This window comes from Rhinoderma darwinii, chromosome 2 (genome assembly GCF_050947455.1).
Source record: "Rhinoderma darwinii isolate aRhiDar2 chromosome 2, aRhiDar2.hap1, whole genome shotgun sequence".
Taxonomy (NCBI): domain Eukaryota; kingdom Metazoa; phylum Chordata; class Amphibia; order Anura; family Rhinodermatidae; genus Rhinoderma; species Rhinoderma darwinii.
In genome coordinates, this window is record NC_134688.1 from 100,447,520 (window position 1) to 100,456,749 (window position 9,230).

The 9,230-nt window shown below is 40.6% G+C and overlaps 1 long non-coding RNA gene across 1 annotated transcript; it reads right to left on the bottom strand.

Moving 5' to 3' along the window:
* Positions 1-483: 483 nt before the first annotated feature.
* On the bottom strand, positions 484-6,128 carry LOC142740737 (uncharacterized). Its single transcript, XR_012880868.1, has 3 exons — positions 5,741-6,128; positions 1,423-1,570; positions 484-566 (listed from the first exon to the last, which is right to left on the bottom strand). It is a non-coding gene; the product is annotated as an uncharacterized LOC142740737 (long non-coding RNA).
* Positions 6,129-9,230: the final 3,102 nt, after the last annotated feature.

Sequence of the window (9,230 nt, forward strand, 5' to 3'; positions counted from 1 at the left end):
TGAGGACATGACTTGTCTGTTTTAGTAAATGTATTCTTTGAAAAAACAATGTTTGGGCATTTTTTCTTAGATCTCTGCGTTGTGCAGCTCCTTTGTTACTCCACCTGGAAATTTAAAAATACTTTGACAACTGTCTGTTACCCGAATTGCTCCAGAATTGTTATTTCATACATTTACGACGCTGAAAGCCTGCTGTTAAGGACTAGTGTAGTAAATGTACATCGTGATTGACAGCTGGTGCCCGACCGTCACTACATATGGTCGGGTACTGGATCACACCCGGCTCTTCCCGATACCCCTTGTGGTGGTGGGTACCGAGGTAATAATGGGGGGTTAGCGTTAACCTTTTCACTGGCTAACATTAAGCCTCGCCTTAGTAATGGACACTGTCAATCAGTCAGCGGCCATTACTAAAGCGGTAGTAAGAAAGTTTAAAAAAATACATAAAAAAAATATTTTATTGAAATAAAAAAAAGCACACAATCCTCATTAACCATTTTATTGAGAATAAAAAAACCGCCATCATTGAAGTAGTCCTCGAATCCGAAGTAGTCCAACAACCAAACCTGTAAAAAAAACACAAACACACAAAAAAAAATGAGTAACACATAAAAAATCAAAGGTTTTATTACTTTTTTCTACACTGTACATGTAAAAGATGTATTACAATGTATTGCTAGATATTACATTTCTTGATTACCTTTCCAATCTTAGTTTGAGGTGGAGCTCCACTCCACTTATTTTCATATGTATACATGAGTAGTTGGAATACATGTGAAAATAAGGATGTGTTATGGCAAAGTGTAGAGTCCTGAATAGAGGTACTGTCTTTATTGTGTCTATCGGCAGCAAGAAAATGAAATAGCAAATGTTATATTGTTTTTATTATATGTAAACCAAATTATTTTTGTCAGTTCAGAATTTGTTCCCAAGTGACAAAACACATATTTTTGGTTAACTTCACTAAAATGCTAACCAAAAGTCACTAAATCGATCTAAAATTCTCTTTTGGGTAGATTTAGTGACTATTACGCCCTATGCCATGTCATCATGGACCCTTTTCGGTGTCACTCTTTTGTAAACAATTACAAGAACAGACCTTTCTCCCACATACATACCACTATAAGCTAAATGTTGTCACATGCTTTCATTTATCTATTTAATATACTGAACAGTACTCAACCACATTCAGGCTTCCGAGAAACGTATTACTGAAACCATTCATACTCTTTAGCTACCACAGTCCGGGAGAAGGAGGTGGATGACAACTAGCTGGATTTCTTAATTTTATTTTCATCACATAATGTTCCCCCCATCATGCCACTGCTTGCCATTTAAAAAGTCTTAAAGGGGTTGCCTGGTTTAGGAAAGCTATTTTTAAATACCCTATTAGAGAAGTCAAAGTCAATATAAGAATGGTACCTTCAGCATACTTCTATTAGCCAGAGCAGGGAATGGCTATACAGAGAGCGTCTCATGCTCTGGAGGACCCAACATGTCCGTGCATTAGAAGGATAGCCCCGTGATTTCAATGGCAACTGTGTGATGCTTCATTTCTCCTTAGGTGGCACTGCAAGAAAATTGAACACTTGTTGTCGGGCTTCCCCACAGATTAGATGATCGCTGTCCATGCAGCGTGATATCCTTTTTATCAGCTTATTTTCAGGAATCCATGTAACAAAAGGTATTGTCTAAAGCAAACTGTCTCTTTAAATAACTAATGTGAGGCATTTTTGCTTTCAGGTGACTCTTCCAGTCCTACTAATTTATTGTTTTCATAGTCCCACCTATACAAATTTGGTCAAAATTCATTCTGCCAAGAAATACTAAAAACTGGTAATGACTTCTGTATTCTGAAGGTTGGTGATTGTGTGAGTATCCACCCTCTTTGTGAGTGAGTTACAGTTGCACCTAACTATTCGTCATTTGATATATCCTTATTTTACCTTACTCTCGTGATTTATTCTCATATCACAAAAGACATGGGAAGACCACGACGCCAGTTAAACAGTTGGCAGTTCCTGTGTCTGGCATGAACAACTAAATATTAAAGCTATGCCCAATGTGACACCGTTTCCCGGTAATCCTTTCATGTTGTATAATTCTTCATGACCTGTGAGATTTAGGCATAACCTATAGTCACACACGCAACTGCCCAGCCTTCCTCTACTTTCTGTGAGTTTGGCATCCTGTTCACATCAAAGTAGAGACTTTCCATAGTACTGAAAATAGTTATCAAACTAGACTGGCAAAGAGTAGAAGCTATTAAAGATCATACAGGAAAAAATAATAAAGTACTAATTATAGGACAAAAAGAGCAGAAGACATGAAAAAAACTACATTTTAAATCCTTAAATGTTATGGGATTTTAAGCCTAAAGTGTGATGTAAGTAGGAACCTTCCAATGGAAGTAGTTGATTTACTAAAACACACAGCAAAATGTAATTGTCAAAATGTAAGGAAAAAAAAAACATTTTAGGGTCTTTTCTATCCCTTTCCAGACCATGTCTGATTTTTTTTTGCATAATTTGCATTCCACTTTTACCCAAGAATTCATCCACAAACAAAAGGTCTCTATTTATAGTGTGTCTGCCAGTGTATCCTGCAGAGAAAGTATTGTTCAGTTTGCAGCGAGCTTTACGACTTCCTTAAAAACAATATGGACTTTTGCATGCAATTTGCTTTAGAATGACTTACATTATTGTGTCATTTTAATTAGCTATGTAATCATGACAAAATAAGTGAAAATAGAATAACAATATAAAATGAAATTTCACTACAACTATGAGATTTGACCACAAAAAAATATATTAACAATGGCAGGGTATAGTATAGCGATGAGAAACAGTATGTTACAAATTTATAGCATATTTGTCACTCTATAATATATTTATCTAAAAAATTAATACAAAGGACTTAAATTATCTGGCACTAAGAACGCCCCTGTGATTAAGTAGTTACCACCTTAGTTACATTCAATTGAATAAGTTAAGGTCCTATTACATGGCCCCATATGGGCTGTGAAAACGAGTGCCGATCAACGAAAGGCCTATCATATACCCCTACACCTGTCTTTGATGAGTTCATCTGGACCAAAGATATCAACCTGTTCGCTAGGAAACTGGCCTTACATAAATATTTTAAAACAAAAACTAGTGACACCGTCTCTCTTAGCCATATTGAACTTAATACCTTAAACGCTCTAGAAGACCTAGCTAATGAGAATGAATATACAGTGACAACGGCCACAGGCCCTTTCTCCTCTCTGCGGCCTAAATCACGACTTACTCCACCCTTCTCTCAATACGCACATATTGGCATCTTTGTTAAAATGGTCAGCTCTGAGCTAAGTAAATTAAAAACATATAAAAGTAAATCTCCTAGTAACCTAAGTGAACTGGAAATAATTGCTCTAGACGAACTAGGCAGAAATGACGACATCATTATTAAACAGTCCGATAAAGGGGGCAATATTGTCATTCAGAACCGGGTGGACTATGTTCGCATGGTCCATAGACTCTTAGACGACACCTCCACGTACACCGTTCTAGAAAACAATCCCACTGAGCGTTACTCGCTGGAGCTATGCTCCCTACTTAACGATGCGAGATCTAATGGTCTTATCTCCTTGAAAGAATTTAAGTTGTTATTCAACCCTAACCCTACATTGGCAACTTTTTATGCGTTGCCTAAAATTCATAAAGAGGTATCACCGATACCCGGCAGACCAATTGTATCAGGGAATGATAACCTAACACAGGGGATAAGCATGTATGTGAATGAAATGCTATCACCTTTTGTGACAGCTCTCCCCTCCTATTTACGTGACACCAAGGACACCCTCACTAAGATCCAGGAGATCAATGTCTCTTCACACACGCTAATTGCCAGCATTGATGTGGAATCGTTATATACCAACATCAAGCACGACCTGGGCCTTAATGCTGTGCAACACTTTCTGAACACGAAGGGCACCCAGTTTCAGGCACACAATAGCTTTACTTTAACACTATTAAAATTCCTACTTACACACAATTATTTTCTTTTTGATAATAAATTTTATCATCAACTTAAAGGCACTGCTATGGGCACAGTTTGTGCACCCACTTATGCACATTTTTTTTTGGGGTGGTGGGAAGACACTTTAATTTTTAATGAGGATTTACTTTTTTTCACATGTCACATTTTATTCTGGGGGAGGTATATCGACGATATACTGATTTTTTGGGATGGCGACATCACTCTTTTCACTGACTTCATGGATATCATTAACAGCCATCACATTGGTATGCAGTTCACCCACACTATACACACTAATGAACTAAATTTCCTTGACCTTAAGATCTCCCTGGATCTTAGTGGCGGTGTCCAAACTAACATTTTTCGTAAAGAGACCGCTACCAACAGTTTCTTACATTGGGGGAGCTTCCACCCACCAGCCCTAAAGAAGGGTATTCCAGTTGGCCAGTACTTGAGGGCTAGGAGAAACTGTTCTGAGGAACATTCCTTCAAATTGGAATGTGATACCCTATACAAAAAATTCCGAGCACGGGGATACCCCAAGAAAACTCTGCATAGAGCGTTCGCCAGAGCCAGGGCAACCCCCAGAGAAGAACTACTCTATGGTAAAAATACCAATGTGAACAACGATTCCAGTATTACTCATGGAGTTAAACCTTCCCCCATTAGATGCATAGGAAATTTCGATACCTGCTCACACCAAATTAGGAATGTTCTACAGAAACACTGGCCAATTCTACAGGCGGACCCTGACCTGCGTGACGTAATTTCCAGCGGCCCTAAGATTACTTACCGGAGAGGCAAGAACCTTCGGGAATTCCTCACTCATAGCCACTACTCTAGACCGGTTATTGAGCGCAGTAGTTGGCTTCCACCTCCCACAAAGGGATCCTTCCCGTGTGGCAGATGCTCTTTTCGCACATTCATGCCTAAAACCAAAACCTTCTCTAATCCATTCGATGGAAAGAAATTTACCATCAAGCAATTTATTAATTGCCAAAGTAGCGGCGTCGTTTACGCTGCCCAATGTCCCTGTCCCAAATTGTATGTAGGTAAGACAATTCAACAGCTTTGAAGGAGGATCTCAAAACACATCAGTACGATCAATACTAAAGAGGATACTCCTCTTTCTAAACACATTATGTTCGTACACCACGGGGACATCAATGTCCTCAAATTCTGGGGCATTGCCCAAATCAAGCTGGGTCCCAGAGCTGGCAATCTGGATAAAAAGCTCCTAGAGGAAGAAGCTAAATGGATACATAGATTGAGTACCTTAAATCCTAATGGTCTCAATGAAGGCTTCACTTTTGTCGCCTTCCTATAGCTTCTGTAAGTCAGGCTTACTTCACATCTATATACCTGCTTGACGTTATGTCGATCTTTATGTTACTATACACCATCAACTATTACTTGATATTTGCAATACTTCTATTCTGACTAATATGTAATACTTGGTGTCCACTGTGACGGAATACAATCCTTGTATACTCAGCAATGGTTGTGTATGTATATATAGAAAAATATTGGAGAGTTGATAAATCAAAACTTTCCATCAAAGTTATTACTGATGTATGTACATTATGAATATATTGAATATACTAATATCTTTATGAGACGTGTACAAATGAGTGTCGTTTATAAACATACACATATGACTTACTGTCCGTGCTGGACTGAAATCTAAGTATGTGGGCTTTAGGTCCATTGACATACATACCTGCCTTTGCCGTCCCGTTCTCTGAATCGGCTGAGTCCATTCCGAGGCCTTCTGCGCACGCTCCGTTCTCTATATCGGCTAAGTTCCCTTTGGGACTATCTGCGCATGCGTTACATACATCTACTGACTGACAGCCAGGCGTTCTGATAAAAAACCAGTTAAATCGGCTATGTCCATTTAGAGATCTTCTACGCATGCGCTACCCCTATACATCGGCAAAGTTCATCTGAGCTGTTTTGCCGTCGGCTAAGTTCCCTTCGGGACCATCTGCGCATGCGCTACATACACCTACTGACTGACAGTCAGGCGCTCTGACAAAAAAACATCTAGATCGGCTATGTCCATTTAGAGATCCTCTACGCATGCGCTACCTCTATACATCGGCAAAGTCCACCTTGAGACTCTCTGCGCATGCGCCACCTACACGTACTGACTGACGGTTAGGTAGTATGTCTGATTGGCCTATTTTCCTGTCAATCCGATGACAGAAAGGCGGGCTAACGCCTAGCAACTCTATTGGCTCCCGCAGAATCCACGTCTCTGTGGGCCATACATTATAGCCGAAATCGGCTAAGTCCACTCTGGATGCCTATACCCATGCGCCGTCACTACATACTGATTGGTGTATCTGCACCTCTATTCTGATTGGCGCTGTGAGTTGTCAATCTCATTTCACAGGGGCCTGTCAGTGTTTATACGTTTCCATTGGTCCTCACGCAGGTGATTCCTGTGTGAGGCTCAGCTGAGTCTTTAAAATACAAGGAAGTAGAGCGCGCGTATACGAGCCCCGTTGTTATCCCCTGAGGACGTTGTGTTGAGGACGAAACATGTCGGGGGGGCTATACTTACAATTTTAACTGCTATGATCTATTGGCTTCTACCTCTAATATACTGCTACACTGTGCTACTTGCATTGTCAGGCAACCTGCAGCTGCCGACCTAGTGATCCTGTTTGCGATAGGATTTGTACACTGAATCCTGCCTCGTACGGCAGTAATCTCATAGAGCGACTGCCAATGGTCTTTAGCTAATTTTAACCTTTCTGTGCTCTCGTTGTCCCTCCTGGACTTTTTAGAAATATAACAATAAAAGTTAAATCTTACTATAATTCTGTTGGTAGCTGGGAAAATGGGTTTCATTGTGCCCCAGGCACATTAGTTTTTTCCGATCAACGAGACAGCTCATTGATCGCCGCTCGTCTGCTCCTTTCACAAGAAGCAATTCTTGGTTATGTATGAGGAGAAGCGATTGTTACTACGATCGTTCGTGCCCATATGGTTCCATCATGTCGGCAGCACATCTCCCTGTTTGCACAGGAAGATGTGCTGCCAAAAACGATAATATTTAATGCTGCATAAACAAGCATATCAGCCAATGAACAGGGCAGTGATCGGGAACGAGTGTTCATATGAATGGTCGTTTGCTCAATAATTGGCCCGTGGCCTTTAGAATCAGCTTACAGAACAATGTCAGGCTTGCTTCCAGCCAGCGATGACAGACGTAGCCATTATTGTATGTTGATCACGAGAGTGAAGTAGCCACAAGAATGTTTCTGTTGCAACACTATACCACTATCAAAGAAAATTTAATTTTTGAACTGTATGTTGAAATATATCACTTTACAATCTGTGTGACAATCATTCAACTCAAAACTTGAAACAAAGGGTAGTCAAGAAAAAGTACTGCAAAAAAAGCAACAAAAATTCACAAAGCATTCCAGAAGGATATCTAATGAAACTTAAGGGCCCTTTTACTCCGGCCAATTATCGCACAAAACGCTTGTTCCCAATAATTGCCCTGTGTAAACAGGGCAATGATCAGCCGATGATCGAGCAGACACTCTTTTATCGATTGATTGTATAGTTTTGGCAGCATAAAATATTATCGTTGTCGGCAGCACATTTCCCTCAACAGGGTGATGCGCTGGCGACATGATGGAAATGTATAGGGACAAGCGATCAGAGTAACGAGCGCTTGTCCACATACTAGTTCCTTGTGAAAGGAGCAAACGAGCACCAATCAATGAGCTGTCTCATTGAGCGGCGCTCGTTTACATTGCCCTCGTCAGGCTGTGTAATAGGACCGTAACTCTCTAGCTACAGCTACGGGCATTGTCACTGCTATCCAAGAGTTTCATCAATACTTGTATCACATTTACCAAAAAAGAACCATCAGAGTGACCAGCAAGCTTTCAAGGATAATGTTCTGTGAATAGAGGGGTCAAAACTCACACTATTGGAATACTTCATGTACCATTATGTCTGGAAGAAGACAAAAACATACAGGTAATGCCACTGTAAGGATAGCCATACACATGAGATAAGTCAACTGAACCTGACAATTTCAGGTGTACAGGCGGACAGTCTAATGTGTATGAGGGTCTTCCGACTGTCCCCTGATATCTGCCAATGGGGAAAAACGAGATCTGGCATGTTGGATTTTAACATGCCTTTTACTTTGTTCCCGTGGAAGATATCTCTGGCAGTAGCTTATTACCCTGTTTATGGTTGAGTTGGTGGAAATAGTCTGTTGTGTATGGCAAGTTGAATTCTTTCCCGACATTCATATGGCTATATACGTTCCAACTGCCGATGCTCCATGCAGTTGTCATGTATATAAACGTTTGCTTTAATCTGTGCAGCACTGCTTTAATTTGTGCAGCACTTCATTTTCCTGCCTACCAGCTCTCTATCCATTGGAGTATATATATATATATATAGCAAACATAGAATGGCGACAGCACCCTGCGACACTAATGCCACCTAAACCACTAAATATAAATAAATATGCACTAAAGCTAAATCTACTTACAAATAGGGAGGTTCTTAGTGCACATTTTGATCAAAAAGTGTTAGCCCACCTGCCACGACAAGGCGACCTCTGTAAGGTGGGGACCTACTCTGCACATACACCCAGAACTGGGACTAAGCCTACATATATACCTGGGGATGGTAGGATCCAGCATTGAACTGATTAAAATCACCCAGGGCAGAATGGGAGGAGTGCAAGAACAACAAGTGGAGGCAGTCACTAACCCCACATATATGGATCACATAAACACAGCAAAAAGTTGAACAGCACATTCCAACTAAATGACACAAAATGTATGCAGGTGCAAGAACACCCATGACTGCAGATATACAGCAAACATAGAATGGCGACAGCACCCTGCGACACTAATGCCACCTAAACCACTAAATATAAATAAATATGCACTAAAGCTAAATCTACTTACAAATAGGGAGGTTCTTAGTGCACATTTTGATCAAAAAGTGTTAGCCCACCTGCCACGACAAGGCGACCTCTGTAAGGTGGGGACCTACTCTGCACATACACCCAGAACTGGGACTAAGCCTACATATATACCTGGGGATGGTAGGATCCAGCATTGAACTGATTAAAATCACCCAGGGCAGAATGGGAGGAGTGCAAGAACAACAAGTGGAGGCAGTCACTAACCCCACATATATGGATCACATAAACACAGCAA